Source organism: Mauremys reevesii, linkage group 1 (genome assembly GCF_016161935.1).
Source record: "Mauremys reevesii isolate NIE-2019 linkage group 1, ASM1616193v1, whole genome shotgun sequence".
In the NCBI taxonomy this organism is placed as follows: domain Eukaryota; kingdom Metazoa; phylum Chordata; order Testudines; family Geoemydidae; genus Mauremys; species Mauremys reevesii.
Window position 1 is genome coordinate 180023086 of NC_052623.1, and position 18753 is coordinate 180041838.

Genomic DNA, 18753 nt, shown 5'->3' on the forward strand with positions numbered 1-18753 from the left:
TGGGCTGAAAGAAGCCACATTTTTTAGCAAATTTAATGTGTTGGCAGGATTTTGGCAGATTCCCCTGGATGCAGAAAGCTCCTAGGTCTGCATTTTGAATATGCTATTTGGCAGATATTCTTGAGGGTTCCTGTTGGAATATGTCTGGCAGTGGCAATAGCTGCATATGCTAGATGGCCTCTCAGCATGAAAGTGTACATTGGTGACACCCTAATCTGAGGCAGCGGAGCACAATCAGGAATGATGGTGCAGAGCAGTGGAAAGTGTAAGAAAGAAGCTTACATTGAACAAAGCCTAGGGTCAATTTCCAACAATGAAAACCATCTACTTAGGAGAAAAATCGACAACAAAGCCAATTATGTATGATACTCCTAAGACTGGGACAATATTGAACATGCAGGTTGTGATGTCTCAGGTCTTGAGCCTAGGTCTGGGAATCCCCAGAGAGTTACCACATCCTGGCTTCAACCCAATGTCTGCTGAAAAGTAGTGGGTTAAGAAGCTTTTAAGACTGTTGCTCCAGCCAAGACACCACATAAGGGAGACCTGATTGGAGGATCGCCCGGCTCCACTGATGGTCCAGCCACGCTATTTAAGCCAGAAGGAGGCACAGGAAGTTCGTCTGAGTGACAAGGTGTTTTCCTGTTGTTGCTGTATGGGAGCCTGCTTGTGCCCGCCTCCTGCATCCACCCTTGTTCCTGATTCTTGCTCGGCTCCTTCCTCACCCTGCCTTAGCTCTTGCTGCTGTCATGCTCCTGCTCTGTGCTTGATCCTTGCCTCTCCTCCACTTCCTGCCCTTTTACCTTGCCTCCAGTCATCAGTTACCAGTCCTGGATCTGACCTCAGCCTCCAACTTCTGACCCTGACTCTGGCTTGACCCTTGGCTCTGGCAGTTAGTATTTGATCTTGGCCTTGACCCTCAGCTTCGATTCCTGGTTTTTATTCTGGCTTGACCCCTGGTGCTGGTAATTGGCAGTTGATTCTGGTGCTGACTGTTGGCTTTGTTCCCAGCCTGGACTCCTGCTTTGATTACTAGGCAAGGCGGCCTACATCCCAGCCCTTAACACGGATAAAAAGGAAAAGATGAGATAAATTCAGACCCAGAAAGGTCATTGAGTTCATACCCAAATTTGAAGCAGGGACAAGATGCTGAAGAAGTCTGCACATCTATAAAACCTTAGGCAGTACCTAAGGCCACTACTTTCCAGGAGATCCAGAAGGCTGTTGAAACATCTAAAAGTCTGAGACCTATTGCTGCTGTAATAACATAAAGAGATGAAATCACTGTTAGAATTTGTTAGAGTTTGTTCAGTCAGGGAAAAAATAAATTTTAAAAAAGGATTAAGCTGCAAACCTCCCATATGTAATAATAACCACTGGTGTCCATGGGAAATGACCCATTTTGTGAGGGAAGTATTTGTTTTTTGAGACTGTAAACTATGACTCAGACTGGGGCCAGGAAATAAAAGTTAGGTTTTGCCAGCACTCCAATGTGTTAGATCCTTATTATACCACACATCCTGTGGGATGCTGTGCAGTGCCACACTTCCTGTTGGCTCTCTGATGCCCGCTGACAGGTACCAGTTGCAGAGACAGAGAATACAGCCTGCCTGGTTTGCGGTAGAACCAGTGGTGTGTTCATTAAAATGCCTCAGGGCTTGTCTACCTGTTGGGGTAACGCACTCTACAGGAGTGTGATTTCTAAAGCACAGTAATGTGTTGTACTTAAATTGGTCCATTTAGACCCAGCTGATGGTCTAAACTCTAAAGGGTTCCTCAGTTCCTTAATGTAGTACTGTTTCAAACAGCACCATGTTAAAGCGTACCAGGAGGGTCTATCTAAAGAGACCAATTAATGTGCAACCCATTAGTGTGCTTTCGAATTCCCACCCCCATAGGATGCATTACCCTACCACGTAGGCAAACTCTGTCATCTTTAAAATGACAAAGGTGGGGAGCTGAAGGATAAATGGGTGTCTGAGAGCCCTGGTTGGGACTGTGCCTTCCAGAGTTGTTCCTGAGGCAGTGCAAAAATGTGGCAGAATGGGCCAGTGTCCATCAGTTACAATCTATCCCGGTAGCAATCAGAAAAGCATGCAGTTAGGATCACTACTTCCTGACATGGATCTAATGCTATTAATAAAAATAGATTTGTTAATATTACCGATCACTTTGACTGATTACTGATGCTGGCAATGGTGACTTTATTCATTTGTTTTTAAAAAGGAGCTGTATTTTGTTTCATAAAAGAAAGTAAAGCTAGGTTTCTGGCACGACAGAGAGATTTTCAGCCCCAAACAAGGAGCTCAATTAAGCAAAAGCAGGACAAAGTGGCACCATGTAGCCAGCTAGAGGCCTTAATCATTCCTGATAGTGCAGGGAAGCGTATACAGACTTTCACAGTGAATGACTCAGGTTGGTATTTAAATTTATTTGAAAAGAAATCAACCTCAAAATATAACAAGACTGATGCAGTTTTCTAGGTTAGCTCTGCCGTGGTTAGTGAGCTTCATTACATGTTCAATGACATAAAACCAGGTGGCAGTTGACACACTAAACCAGTCTAAGCAGGTCACAGTCTGCTCCAATGTCAATCATTTGCCTGAGGTCAGGAAGTAAAACTAGGCCATGACTTCATTTGTAAAAACATCAGACTTGCTTTTGTTTCTTATTAGTTATGTTCAACTCTTGTGTTAAAATGAGCTGGTCACACAACTCTGGTGCAAACAGTGTGACTGAGAGTATCTCTTGGACAGAATGCAAAGCCAGGATTTGGATGCTGCTCTCAGAGATGTTTACCTCTCCATTGTTGGTTGTTTATTACCTAACGTTGCCTCCCCTCTCCCTCTATTAAAAATCATTTCAAATTTCACAGCGCAGCGCTCTTAAATAAATTTATGTTGAAGGAATCCACAGCGAAAGCACAAATTTCCTGGGCCAAATCCTCAGCTGGTGTAAATCAGCATAACTCTATTGACTTCAATTCAGCAATGCCAATTTCCACCAGCTGAGGCCCCCTCTATTTTCCAATATAGTTTACAGTAGCCTGACTAATTGCTGGAATGAAACTTTCCTATAGAAGTAATACCTGCAGGAACCACCTTAAAGGGACATGTGCTGAACAAATAGTCTTGCTAAAGAATTGCATTTTCTGTGGAACAGGTTCACAGATTTAATGGCTGCCCACTCTATAGAAAGAACTTAGTTGTACAAATCACACCAGTTTCATCTGCCTGGTTTCCTTTTTCCAGGAAAAAATACTCCTTTGAGAAAGAGTCACTGTAGCCTGAAGCACTGAGCATACATCTACACTGCAATAAAACACCTGCAGCCAGCCTGGGTCAGTTGACTTGTACTTGCTGGGCTCAGGCTGCGGGGTTATAAAATAGCAGTGTAGACATCTGGCTGGAGCCCAGGCAGTCTGGCTGGAGCCCCTCCCCTCCTCACGGAGTCTCAGATGCTGGATTCCAGCCCCAGCCTGAACATCCACACTTCTATTTTCTGGCCCAGTAGCCTGAGTCAGCTAACACAGGACAGCTGCTGGTGTTTGATTGCAATGTAGACATAAACTGAGAAGCAACTATGGCATTTTGCTTTGCTTGCAACTCCCAACCCAATTACAGGAGCCAGAAATGAAAAACAAGGGGTTTGATTGTCCTCTCACACTAAAGAATGGGGTTATATGGATGGAAAGCAGTGATAAGTGAGATGAAAATCAGGCCCAAGAGCTTTCAGTGTGAACTTGGCAAAGGCCTGCTCCCTTTTGCTTTGCTATGCAATTGTTCCACTTAAATTGGGTGACACCTAATCATTTCTGACTATAAGGGTAGTTAAGCTCTGGAATAGGCTTCTAAGGGAGGCTTTTAAAAACAGGTTGAACAAACACCTATCAGGGATGGTCTAGGTTTACTGGTCCAGCCACAGCACAGGGGGCTAGACGTGATGACTTCTCGGGGTCCCTTCCAGCCCTAGATTTCTATGAGTCTATGTCACTGATGCTTTCACCAGAGATTTGAAATGTTTTGGTAAGTAAAATATAGACAGCCACTGAATGAAGTGGAAATTCATTACAATCCTTTTAGCTAAAAAGCTAAGGAGCCATGACCACACGTCTTTTAATGTTAAATATCTATAGTTTATTAAATAAAATTATTAAGAATCATATTCCAGTTTTTAATTCCAGGCAGCTGTGTGGATCATCAACATTCCTAAAGGATCAGCAGTAAATTCAGTTACTGAGAAATGTTTCACCTGACAGAGAAAAGCTGAGTGGTGTGCATTACATGATTAGATGTTTGTTTATTGATTTCTGAGGAGTTATCTTATTATAGTTTTTTAATCCTACTAAGGCTTGCCTCACAATTGTCTGAGAAACTTTGTGCTCATAAGGATCCTTTTCATCAAAGGTGCAACTTACTTGGGGTTATGGCGAGTGGAGTGATTTAATATCTTGGATTTTTCATCACGTGAAATCTGAGATTAGAAATTGATTTGGGTCAAAATTAAATTGGCTTAAATCTACTCCCTTTTGAAAGAACAGAGAAAGGGAGAAAAAAATTGAAAACCAACCTAAATTTATAGTATGGAATTCTCTGGAGCTTTGACCTGAAAGTTTTGCAAAGTAAGAACCACATTTTTCAAACTGCTGTGGGATAAAGCAGGGTTTAATGGTATCTTCCATCACAATTGACCATGTCAGAGTTCTGTGTGCCTCAGTAACGTGAGCAGTGGAAGCAATTTCATTAATGACTGTAAAGTGCTTTGAGAGCTTCAGATGGAAGACTCTGTAGAAATGCCAAATACTGCTATCATTATTAAGCAGACAGAACTCCATTGGCTTCAATGGATTTGCTACTGTGATGTACGTAGCTGGTAGCTTCTATGGCAGATTGTTTTCTCATGCTATGCCTTTAAATGTTGAAGGCATTTGCTTAGCTACAGTTGTCATTTTGTGGAGGATAAATGCTGCACGTGGCTCACACAACCATTGGAGGTGGCTCACACTGTGCAATCTAACAGAGTGTTTACTTTTTTAACATTTTTCATTTTGTTTCCCTTTAATTTAAACAAACAAACAAACAAACAAAAACATTCAGCTTACCGGAATGGCTGGGTTTTTTTGGGTGGAAAAACCTAAGAGCATCCATTCACACCAATGGCTGAATTTGACCGCAAGTCTTTTCACCTTGGCCTCAGTAGCTTATTCTTCTTGCATCCACCTGGGTGATACAACCACTGGATGAGTTTACTGCACCACAGGAAGAAGTGGCCGCTAGATCAGGGCTTGGCAACCTTCGGCACGTTTATTTACCTGCCGCGTCCGCAGGTTCAGCCGATTGTGGCTCCCACTGGCCACGGTTCGCCACCCCAGGCCAGTGGGGGTTGTGGGAAACAGCGCGGGCTGAGGGAGCCATGATTGGCCAAACCTGCAGACGCGGCAGGTAAACAAACCTGCCTGGCCCGCCAGGGGGCTTACCCTGGCAAGCCATGTGCCAAAGGTTGCCAATCCCTGACCTAGATAGTGAGGCAGTTTAAAATTGTGTAAACAGGCTGGCCTTAGGGTGAAATTCCTGACTCATAATCTGTGGCCCTAGGAGGTTCAAATCAGAGTGAAACCACAGCAGTTGTGCTGCATGGGGGGTGGGCAGGAAGTGGAGAGACTAGGAAGGGGAACTATGGAAGTGGGTTTCTGGGTAGACTGCAGGAGTGTTGTTGGGGGCATGGCCAGGAGATACATGAACTGTGCAGATCCACTGGACACAAAGCAAGCACTAGGTGGGAATGGAGGGGCAGACTGTAATGGACTATAGCTATTGCTATAGTGGTTTGGGGGGTGTACTGAGATTGGGGGAGGATTCTGTGTTGCCTAATATCTGTGTGGGTTTCATGCAAAGCATCTCTAATTGGGCTTTGCATAGAGGATGTGAATTATTGCTCACACATTTTAACAAAGTCTTGAATATGTGTTGAGAATAATTGTTTATAAAGTGCTATTGAATGGGATGAAACAACATTCCCCACGCTCTCCAAAACTGGTTTTAAATTGTGCAGACATGTTTTAGTCTCCTACGTCCAGCTGTAAGCAAGCCCTTATACTTCTCTATTTCAACAGTGCTAAATATATGCGTGAGAATGACCACAAGTCCTTTGGAAAAAATACTTGACTCCCGTAAGAGGAAATTTACATTTAGTAGTTGTATCAATATACTCTGCTTTTGCAAACCATTGCAGTGCTAAAATCTGTGCAATATAGTGCTAATGCTCTCCATTAGCTGGCTATATAAACTTGCAAAAAAATTGTTCTGTTTTTACACTCCTAAATAAATTTCCAAAACAGGCGGATATTGGTTCTGGGAATAATTGCCCCAGTAGAGTGGTTGATGAATCATTTCTCTTTATTTCCTTTGGAGAAACCCTTCTCAACAGTGCAAGGTTATGTGCTTTGGGATCATAGAGTAATTGTATCCCCAGAGCATATCAGTTCAGTTTATATGCAGAGCATCCTGGCATGTGTCATATGAATTCACTGGTCAAATGCTATCTAGTAGTGGCCTGATTTAGCTCGGGTTACTATTGTACAGCAAGTGCAAAACTGTGATCTTTGTTATCATTTATAATTGATGGGTAGCACCATCTTTCATTGCTAGCTATAGGTTACCAAATCTTTGCCATGTTATCAGACAGGTTTTGCAAATTTTATCTATATTGGCAATAGATATACCACTTTAATTAGCTCTGAAAGTGCCCTGCTGTGTCACATTTGCTGAAGACTATAGAAATTAATAATGCTATATTTGCATAGGACTCTCGGGAAGTGGGTGATATTTTACTGTTTACATCAGCAAAGTTTATTCAGTAAAACTGAGTCCTCTAACTCTTTGTCATTGCAGTTCAGTGCAGGTATTGAGAACTATGAGAAGTTTTACTGGAATCTTTAATAAAAACTGAGTTTCATTAACAGAATGTCTCAAACTCTCTTTGCAACATTAGTCTTACGTTACATGCCTTGTTGTGTTACATGCATTTTTGATATACAGCAATACTGACTAGGATGTAATGGAGGTTCCCCTGCGTAGTTATTTTTTGAGATCCCAGAATATTCAATCAGAGGTAGAGAACATTATTAGGTTACCTAGGGCCTGATCCAAAGCCCACTGAAGTCAATGGGCATGTTTGTGCTAGACACAATCAACAGCAACAAACATAGCTATTTTTTTGTGGGTTGTTTAAACCAGCATGAAAACACAATATGTGAATAATCAGTGAGAACTGGATGTCTGTGATAGACTAAATAAGAAGCAAATGGCATCAAAAGCATATCTAGATAGGAAGTTACTCATAGGACATTCAAGGACTTGCTCAATTGCAGTTCTGCATCTGTTTTGGGGAAGTAAGGGAGGATTATGCCGTAAGTGGATCATAGTAGGTTTGACCATTTTCCTTCATTGACTTCAGTTTCTGGAACTCTGGAGAATTTGTGTGCTTGGAGGTCAGAGGATCAAATTGTGCATTTGGCCATTGGCCAAAGTAGGAGGCAGCAAGGAGACACAGCACTCCTGTAGGACACCAGGAGGAGTCATGTTTTAGGGAGGTATTGCTCCTCCTTGAGCAGCTCAGTGTTCAGAGGTATTGCCTGTACCCCTTAGTGCCTCTGGCCTACTCTCCAAGCCAGGCCAAACTGGAGGACAAATGGACCTACCTGTCCTCTTTGGGGGTCTTCAGATTTTGTAAACTAAGTAAATGGATCTGTATAGATTTACTCCAGCAGAGGACCTGGGCCCCTGTTCAGTGGAACAGCAATGTATGTTTACAGACCCCTCAGCCTCTTTAGTCTCTCAGTGTAGTCTACTTCAGACAATTGTAAAAAATAGTTTAACTGTAGGTATTTAATGTCTCTTAAACCTCATTATGGAGGTGAGCATTGTACTGTAACCATTGACATCTGTCATTTACTTTGTTTTCTTCTGTGCTAGACTTTCACTTCTAGAAGTCCTGGGTTCAAATCTGCTTTAGCTCACAAATAAAGTTGACTGTATGTTTTGCTATAATCAGTAATCCATTTCTGCTTAGGAAATGGGAAGTACTGGATCACTCAGAGATTTGCAATGGCAGAGCTGTGTGGGGAAGTTCTCTCTGCTATTATGCTTGGCCCTATTCAGTGGTATTAACTTTATATTTTGAGCACCTGAATTCACCATTTTTTTGTAAAGTCAGCTAGTATTTTCTACCTGCATTTCTCTGTCATTCAGGATGTTGTATGGCTATTTTATGTTGTTACAATCAAGTTCCCTTGAGGTGGTTTTTTTACCTTGCTTCTGACATATTTTTATATACTGGAATGTATATTTTTCTTCTAAAAAATTGTGAAGTTTATCTTTTCATTGCTTGCCCACAGCAATTCTGGAAGAGAGCAAGCAGCAGGTTGTGTGGAGGAGAACAGCAAGTGACACAGTTGTTGAGATGTAGAAAAAGTGCATAATGCTTTTGGTTGAAATATGGAACAAGACTACTATAAAGTGAATGTATGGCTAGGTGCTCACCTGTGTCTATACTGAGGCACACATCCTCTACAGAGAATGTGAGACAAACAGAAGGTGATATAATAGGCTGAGTCTTAACATACCTATAATCAAGCGAGTTCACTTTTATTTATTTATTTTATTTTATTTTATTTTTTAAAGCAAAACTAGCCATATAATATTTGACAAATGCAACTTGTATTTAGGTAACTCCAGCAAGGCTGTTTAATACCCCTGCTAGTATATACCCTTGAAATACATTGGAACACATCTGCTGATCCAGACATTTTTGGCATTGTTCTTATATTGGACCACAGGACTTAATATCGCAGTGCCTCTTGGTAGCCTGGCTGTTGTTTGGTACCATATGTAGGCCAGAAAAATAGACACATTTTAAGGGCAGTTTGATTGCTTACTCAGCATGATATGATCCCTCTGAATACGGCTGAGGAAGCAGTTAGGTTTGGGCTTTTTTTGTTTTTTCAAGAAAATGTGGTTAAAGCATATTGGCCTTTGCAGGAGGGGATGGTCTACTGGGGAAACCAGGGGGTAACAATGCTAGGCAAAGGCCAGTAGAGTTGGCCGGGAAAAAAAGGCAAAAGTTGTTGGTGAAAATTTTTCTCAGATTTTCACCTTCTCTAGGATTTGGTCTGCTTAATTAAGGGAAATGAGGATGGGTGGAGAACTCCTAGAGACTTTACATTTCTCTTGCCTCTGGACCTTAATCTGTGCAAGTTTCCAACTGGAATAAATCTGTTTACCTTAACTAATGTGTGTGTCGGACTTCATTTTGAGGACTATGCCTTGGATCTTCACAATGGATCAGACCTGCTCAAGAGCGTGCTGGCAGGCAGATTGTTTTGATTCTTTTTTAATTAACGCTCACCATTTCCACTTTAAATAGGTAGTTCTAATTGTCTAATGCCACTCACTCCCTGTTGGCAATTCTTATTAGATGAAAATATTCTGTTGCTTTACAGCGCATTGATTTCAGTTGCCAAAAGATCAGTCCCTAACACTCTACTATGAATGCATAAACTAAATGGATAGCTATATTTTAAGTTGAGTGGCAGATTAATGGTCTGTCTTGTTCTTTTCTTCTTGACGTTTATTGACTAGTTGTTTTTCTATTGTGCTGGTTAAGTGCTCACTCAAAATAAACCAGTTTTTATTTACAAACCAAATGTTGACAACATTTTTTAAAATTGTGTTGCTTTAGCTATTCCTCTTGTAACTAACAATTAAAAATCCTAGTTATGGTAGCTAGGAATGGATTTTGCAATCTCACCTCATTTCCAATTGTTAAGTTGGAGGGGCTACTCGTGCAGATATCTTTCAACCTACAAGACTTCAGGAGGGAACTCAATGGGAAAAATTCCAGTGACTTCAGTACTGTCAGGATTTAACCCCAGATCCGTATTCTGGGATGATACATAGTTTCTTTATCCTTTCATTCTGCATTCCATTTCCTAAATTTCTCTTTTTCAGTATCCTATTTTCTAGCTAGAGTATTCTGTGTGTTTCCCTAGAGCAAGAACCATCATCCAATAGGAGAGGATAATAATCACTTTACCACTAAAGTCACTATAAGCCTTATGCAAAGCACATGGAAGTTAATGGAAATACTCTCATTGATGACTCCTGTTTAGTTCAAGTAATCCAGCCCTGCAATACAGGGGAAAATCAGATTCCAGGTTCTTAATTGCAGAACTCTGTAGCACTGTAGCTATATTGCTCTTTGACCCAAAAGAGCTTTGCATACAACCGTGTTTGCTTAGGATGTCACATTTGCATTTATAAAAGCGTATCTTGTCTTTTCATCACTGGTTTTACTTGCTGCAAGTTGGTCACAGTGTAGCTAATCAGTGGCATAACAGTATTAACTCAACTGGCAGCAATGGAAAAATACAAGCTAGGGAGAGGACACAGTCATGGATGAGAATCCACTGCAAAACTGTACCAGAAGGTGCATCGGACCACACCTGGGTTATGTCAGAATAATGAATGATGTATCTAAGAAATTGATTAATCTGGCAGAGAGGAAGCAAAGCCTGCAAGTATATTGCACAAAAGATTAATAGTGTTTTGTCAATTATTAAAATATATACTATGCTTGATCTTGTCACATGTAGTCAATAAATCAAGAAGTAATAATGAGAGAGTATCCTGGAATCCAGCTACAATATTAAAGCCATTACATTGCCTTACAAAGACTGACAGACTTAACACTTTTGGAACCAAAATGGACTTTGTAAATAAATAAACTTAATGAACTGTAGCAAAAATACTGAGAAAGGGTTCAGATCAGTTAAATACAGAAGATCAGAGATAGGGAACTAGCTTGAAAAGTCCCCAAGTAAGAGGTAGGAATGCTTTTAAGAGGGGGGGGGGGAAAGAGTAATAACCATTTTCAGTTGAGGCTCAACTGGCAAGATTACAAAAGAGCATTCAGAACGCCTGTGATAACAGAGCCTAAATGCTCAAAACATTTATTCATTCATGTATTGATTTAAAAAAAACATATCTGGCACTTCATATGTCTGGTAAATGTAAATCAGTGACTTCTGGATTTTCTCTCCATTCATTCTGTTATGAATTGAGTATGCATATAGCAATGCCATTGTCATGTAGGAAAAGCATCCAAATATTTCTAATTGTTATCTCAGTTGGAAAAGGCATAGGGTCTAAAGGGATGAACCTCCTTATCAAATGCATCCATCCTCCCTTTGTTGCCTTAAATGTACAGTAGGTGACACAGTTCTTTTTTTATTCCTGTAAAAGGACAGAAGGAGTTAAAGGCTAAAATCTACCTTTCACCACAGTGGACACGTGGGGATTTAAAGAAGGCACTTTCTTATTTGTAACACTGCCAAAAGAATATTGTGATGCTTTGGAAACATCCTTAGGTATTGATCTGAAAAATGATGGCACAGACTCAGACCTAGTGAAAGTAATGGAGCCAGATTATCCAAATTGGTTTTAAAGACTTTAGTCATATGTCAATTCAGCATAAGAGTTTTTGCATATCTGAACGAATCATGTGTCTTGCCCTTGTTGTTATAACAAACTGATTGTGAACCGTAAATGCTTAGTTTTTTGTATGATCTGTTTTTAAAAACAGTCATCAAAGTATCTTTTTTATAAATGACACACACATTTCCTCTTTTATATTTCATTCCTACATTTATTGTTCACTGATTATTTTCTCCAAGGCACATTTATTGTGATTTTTAACTTTAAACAACCATTATTGTCACAGATGCTGATAGCCTTGGAATTAGTCACAGGGCTTCTCATGTTTTTCCTTCTATTGTGCATACATGGATCCTTTTCTTTCTATGGCTCATGCTGCGTAGCCTCCTTTCTCTCCTGAACTACGTGTGCAGCAATCCTTTTCTTTTTCTGCTACATGCACAGTAATCTCCTGCTAACGCAACAGCGCACACTAAGAGACTGATCCCTGTCACCTCCAAGATCAAGTGGCTTCCTGCATAATGCCACATGATGGGAGATTATATGCTTAAAATGTATTTCAGTCTCAGAGTTTTCTTGCTGTTTGTAAACCATTCAAGCCCTTCCCCTGAAGTTTGTGACATCATCTAAATCCCTCACTGAAACTACAACCTTGTGCTCCGTTAGACAGCATATCTTTGTTCTTTATTTTCTCCTTCTTTTGCTTTCTACAGAACTGCAAGTTTGCTGGCAATGCACATGTACTCTAACCTGCCATCATTTCCCATGTATGGTATCTTATTAGTTCACCTGATGAAAACCTTTTGCAATTACCTTCAGGGTTCTCAAAGCCCTTCGCAAACATGAATTAACAATCCTTGGATGCATATGATTATTAGTCTCATTTTATTTATTTTTATAAGTATCTTTATTAAGTTTGCATTTATGGTAAGTAAAATCATTTAAGCAAAACAAATATCGACAAATAAAGCACGGCAAATTAATACACTACCATTTGCAAATATGCAATGCATATGTGTTTCTTTACAGGTTAAAAATATCTAGGTGATGGTCAAATAATCTTAAGTATTAAAGCATGCAACATTAGATATTACAATGATTCTTATTTTTGTATGCTAAGTTTTTTTTTCTCCTCAGATTTTCTTCTCTTTGGATACCAGGATAGGGGCAAAAGAATATTAAAAGCTTCCAAAATTCAGTATCAAAACTGTACACACAGCACAGTCGAGGACTCAGGAATAATACCAGTTGGTTTCCACATGAAATCCTGGATGTTCGTTCTTAGTGAAGCAGAATGGTTTAGATGAGAGAGCACTGGGCTGGAACTCAGGAGACCTGGGGTCTGTTTCCTGCTCTGCTACATGCCTGCTGTGTGACTTTGGGAATGTTGCTTTGCCACTTTGAATCTCAGTTTCCCCATCTATAAAGATCAGGGGGTAGCCGTGTAGTCCGTGTATCCACAAAAACAACAAGGAGTCTGGTGGCACCTTAAAGACTAACAGATTTATTTGGGCATAAGCTTTTGTGGGTAAAAAACCTCACTTATTCAGATGCATGGAGTGAAAATTACAGATGCAGGCATTATATAATGACACATGAAGAGAAGGGAGTCCACTTGTGAGGTAACTCCCTTCTCTTCATGTGTCATTATATAATGCCTGCGTCTGTAATTTTCACTCCATGCATCTGAATAAGTGAGGTTTTTTACCCACAAAAGCTTATGCCCAAATAAATCTGTTAGTCTTTAAGGTGCCACCGGACTCCTTGTTGTTCCCATCTATAAAGTGATGATAATAGTACTTACACCTAATATCAGTTTATTAAGAAAGTTAAGTGTGAAGAGATAAGTATTCTAAGTCTGTATTATTACAATGAGCTAAATGTTCTTGTTTATATATGATGGGGTATAATGCATTTTTCTTGGGGAATCATTATGCTTTACAGTAACAGCATTCAATAGTCTTTTCCAAAAGAAATTAAAATATGGCTATGGTAACACTTGGAGCTAGTGGAGTGATTCCCAGCTTGAGCATACATACTTGTGCTAGCTCTTATCAAGCTAGTGCACTAAAAATACTAGTATAGCCATGTTAGCATGAGAAGCAGCAAGCAGTGGCATGGGCTAGCCATGCTGACTACAAACCTACCAAGACCCCATGGACACATATGTGGGGTGGCTAGCCCATGCCATCATTCACCACTGCCTGTGCTTCCTGGCTACGCTACTATTTTTAGCACACTAGCTTGATGAGAGTATGTCTAGTCAAGCTGGGAATCACACCCCTAGCTCCAAGTGTAGATGTAGCCAGTGATTCTTCACTCTTTACTACTCAGTATGATATTTCCAATGTAGCTGTAGTTTTTGTCTCTTTAACCATTGCTGGATTGATGGAAATAGAATAGCCTTCCATTGCAGAGCTATTCTGTGCTTGGCTAGGAGGAGTGCAATATAAATAGATTTCTATTGGTGTTTGACTCTGCATCTTGTGTGAAGGTCATTCATGATGTGGAGTGGGCATAGTTTTGGATTACATGAGTTAAATTTTGTTATCCAGGAAATATGCTTAATAATTGCTGGTCAATAGGGTGCCTCATAGGGACACTGCTATACCACATGTGCGAGTACCAGTTTCTGTTTGGCACTGAAATGAGAAATCAGGTGATGTTACAAGGGGCAGTGTAGATTCCTTGTGCGATTTTGTACAAAGCTATGCAGTGTTTTTAATGTTATAACATTGAATTTGAATGCTAGAACAAGAGGAAAATATTCAAAAGTGTCTAAGTCCCATTTTCAAAAGTGATTTAGGCACTTAAGAGCTTAAATCTCATGGAAAATCAATAGGAGATAGGCTCTTGAGTGCCTAAATATCTTTTGAAAATGGGACTTAGTCTTCCAAATTACTTGGGTGCTTTTGAAAATTGTACACCATACCATTTCCCCACGTCATTATTTCCTACTATCTAAGTCCATCATCCATCTACCTTGTACTTCTAGAATCTGGTTTAGAAATACTCTTATTGATCCGAGATAATGCATGTTTATTGTACAGGGAGAAAATGAATGTATTTTCAACTACAGAATCATTTGTTTTGTTAAATTTAGGTTTTAAAGATGTAGCAGTGTATTTGGATGTAGTGTAAATTATTTATCCTAAGTGGTTATCGGAGGGGGATCAAGAGCGTAGAACTCTTTCTGCACTCTTCATATAATTATAATTTTACTTTGCTATTGCTTAAAAGCTATCTAGCCAAAAGACAATTATGCCTTTTCTGATACATAGCTATAAATAATTGAAGATCCTATGGCAGTTCTTTAAAGACTGAGAGAAGCTAGCAGATTGAGTTGTGTTTAGATGTGCATATGGTGTGTTAAAGCTTTTGCCCAGGCTTCCTCATAAGTTTGTTCATATATCCTAGGATGGAGATATAAATTAGAAGCATTTAAAGAGCATCATACAGTGAAATCTCAGTGACGAGTGTTTTTTTCTGATTACAGGCAGTATAGACTGGGATCGTGGCAGGATCTAGATCATTGGAGCTGTACTAAGAATAGTTGAAAGTTGGGAAGGATCAAGACCCCATTCACCATTCAGTGGTGAGTATTAGTGTCTTGAGCATTTAGCTGTACTATATGTGAAAGACATGGCTGAGCTGATCCTCTTAAAATAGGCTTTGGGTGGGTAAACTAGAAATATTAGCAAAATATAACAGGGCCAGATTTCCTGGTCTGCTAAGATTACCAGTTGCCACATGAGCTAGTGCTGGCATTCATTGGGCTCTTTTCGTTGTGGAGACTTTTAATCATGTATTTGTTCAGAAAGTAGATGTTCCCAGTTGGCACTTACTCCCCTTTGGAAAGCCCCAAAATCCTACATTATATATTTTTTCTTCATTTTATATGGCAAAAAGTGACACGGAAAATGAGGCGGGGGAGGAAGCGGGAGGGGGAGAGAGAGAAGTTAAGTGATAGGTTCTCTGACACACACTTCTTGTGTGACCTGGAGCCAAACTCCAAACTCCCACTTCAAAGCTATCCCTCCTTCTTGTCTCCATCATAGAAAGTGCTTTTCAGGGTTTTGGCTGGCTCAGTGGTGTTTGGTTGTACAGCACGCTGGATATGAAAGGAACCTACCTTTATGAGGGTCAATCAGGAACTCACAGCCTGAGTATAATCAAGGAGGCTCCCTGCTCCACCTAAAACAGAAAGAGGAAGCTGACTAGGGGGCTAGAGACTAGAAGTTTCACAAGTGGCAAGGGGGAGGTGATCTTTGGCCAGCTCCCTGAAGGTAAAGCCTTTGAACTGTAGTTCAAGTGCTCCTTTCATGGGGCTTCATTAAAAGGAGTCATGCTTATATTAATTAGTGTGCTTGGCTTCCTCTTGCCCTGGTCTGAACAAGCACATTTGTTGACGCCTAGCTGAGAAAAAGTAAGGCAAAGCGTAACCCCAGTACTACTCTTGGCCATAAAGGAATGTATGGGGTGGCCCACCTCTTTACATGCAGTAATGTTAATCAGTTAGAGAAAGCAATTGTAAGTATTTTAATGTAGGCTGCGGTACTTTCTCAGTTCAGACCATATAAAAATATTTATAACTGAATCATCTTAATGAATAAGACGACAGTGTTCATGGATCATGTAACCAAATATGCCAGGTGCATCAATGACTTAGGCAATTGCCAAGAAGAGGTTTTTGTGTAACTCTTAATCTTTAAATCAAAACTGGCAGGAAGAGTAAATTAATGTTGAATTACAATGGAATTCCTATGCAGGTGTATGACATCCAAATTAATACCAAATGAGCCTCTCATGATTAATGTTAGTATCATGAACACCAAAGGAATTAATAAAGATTAGACCAATTATTATAAAGTGTCACGCAAAAGAAAGTTCTTTGTAAGAAATGATGTATTGTATGAAAAAAAAAATCACAATACCGCAGTCCCCACTCCACTCCCCAAAAAGGCATGTTAACAGAATGATAAAGAGCTGAGTGAAATTGGAAAACTCACACTGAAGTGCTCTGGTTTGATCTTTTCTGGCAATCCGTGCATCTCCATTGCTCTGTGGATATACTGTGTAACTTGACTGACACATGTGCTATATACAATATTATGCACAACCAACATTTGGAGGATGTGGGCCTGGGACAGGGCAGGCTCCTTTCCCACCCTGGCATCCTTTACAAACAATCTTAGATGCGTCTTGCCTGTCAATACCTCTGTGGGTTTTATTAATGTTACCACCACCAAGTCTCTCTCACAATCCCCGTGCAACACCTCTGCCTGCAGCGTCCTTCAACCCTCAGCCCTTCCTCCAGGAAGAGGAAGAAATCTCACCAGCCAGCGACCTAGCTTTTCATGGGCTCTGCTAGCCCCTCCTCACCGTGCTTTTAACTAGCCTCCCCATCAACCTCCAGTCTGCTTAAGCAATTAAGTACTCTCCTCCTCCAGGAAAGGCCTGATGGTGCTAATTAATACTTAAGTGACCAGAGTGCTGGGTCAGCTACTGGCTCCAAGCACTCTGTCACAGGGCCACAAGGGGCCTTTTCCCAAAGAATTTCCATAGTTTATAGATACAGAGTAAAACATTCACATACTCTCTAAAATGCAGGTTAACTTTAACCATAAACTCAGGTGAAGTGGAAAAATATGCAGGTCAGCTTCCTGCCCCTCTTTATTTTTGTTTGTTACAGGAAAACAAAAGGTCTTGAATCTAGTTCTAGGATCTCTCTTTGTGTCTCTGTCTCTGTCTCTCAGACGTGGATTAATTATAAATATCACAGATGATTCTTTTTAAATGTTAGTAAATTACAAGAATATTACTTTCAGGCTAAGTCATATGAGAGACAGCTGACTGGATTCAGGTGCAAAACAATTTTTTTTCACCCAAAAATAGGTGTTGATCATGGGAAAGTTGACCAATGCTTAATCACAAGGGAGCTAGCGTGAGTAGAATCTAGTATGAGTTTCATCTTTATGATTAATTTGGAGTTAATTGCAATAGCATGCTGTTTAAATACCTGAACTCTGAAATTTATAGTAAATGTATTCAGTTGTTTTGTCAAAGAATATTTTGACTCATTAAGCTCAGAAATAAATTACCTGTTGGAAAGAGCCAGATAATTAGTGATTCAGAGGCTGCAAGGAAAAGAAAGAGGCATGGATCCTGCAAACACTTATGCACAAGTTTAACTTTACTCACAGGAGTAGTCCAGTTGAAGCAATGGGACTAGTCAGAAGCTTGAAGTTTTTAATCATGTATGCTAGTGTTTGCAGGATGGGTTCTGTGGTGAAAAAAACTTAATAAACTATGAGCTACTGGCTCCCAGTAAACTATTAACAGGGGAAGAGGGAGTGCACTGCAGTATCATTACGGAAATAACTGTGAAATATCATTTTATCAAGTTAATAAGGGCCCTCGTTCAGAAAAGCATTTCTATTAAGAGATACTTAAGCACATGTTTAAAAGTTTTCTTGAATTGGAACGGACTTAAGCGTGTGCTTAAGTGCTTTCCTCAGTTGGGCCCAAAGTTAATAGCAATAATACCGTATCACAAGTGTGCTACAAGTGTCTGGGCCACAAGAAACATATGAACTGAACATTGTATGGTGGTGTAAGAGAAAAGGAAGCTAATAATAATAATATAATAATAATAAATTGTATTATCAGAAAACCTGTGGATCCTCATCAAGGACCAGGATCCCCTTGTGCTAGGCATTGTAAAAACACAGAACAAAAAGACAGTCTTGAAGAGCTTTCTATCTAAATACACAAGACAGACACAGTGTAGGGGAAGGGGTAGAACACACAGCAAAATGAACAATGTGATAGCAGCAAATATGATGTTAGTTCCATTCTTTTTTCTTTTGCTTAGGAGGGGATCAGCTAAGGCAAAGGGAGAGAGGACATTGAAGAGGAGGAGAGTAGGTCTATGTCTACACTACCGCCTGTGTCGGAAAAATGTGTGTCTCTCAGGGGTGAGAATATTCCACCCTCTCCTCCCCCCTCTTCCCCAAGCAACATAAATTACACCAGCATATGCACTAGTGTGCAAAGCACTATGTCAGCAGGACAGCTTCTCCCACTGACATAGCTTATGCTGCTGCTTGCTGGGATGTGTGGGGTTTTTTTATGCTGATGGCATAGTGTGTCTACACCAGCGCTGTATGTATAGACATGGCCTAGGAAGAGTGATGTTGAGGTGACAAAACTGAGAGGGTTGGTGCAAGCATCCAGTCAGCAAAGGGCAGAGGAATAAAGT

The 18753-nt window shown here is 40.3% G+C and overlaps 1 long non-coding RNA gene across 1 annotated transcript; it reads right to left on the reverse strand.

Annotated features, from left to right (window-relative positions):
- Positions 1–565: 565 nt before the first annotated feature.
- On the reverse strand, positions 566–17632 carry LOC120374355. The gene is made up of 4 exons (XR_005586048.1): positions 17594–17632; positions 16502–16553; positions 15625–15686; positions 566–1059 (listed from the first exon to the last, which is right to left on the reverse strand). It is a non-coding gene; the product is annotated as an uncharacterized LOC120374355 (long non-coding RNA).
- Between the last annotated feature and the right edge of the window lie 1121 nt (positions 17633–18753).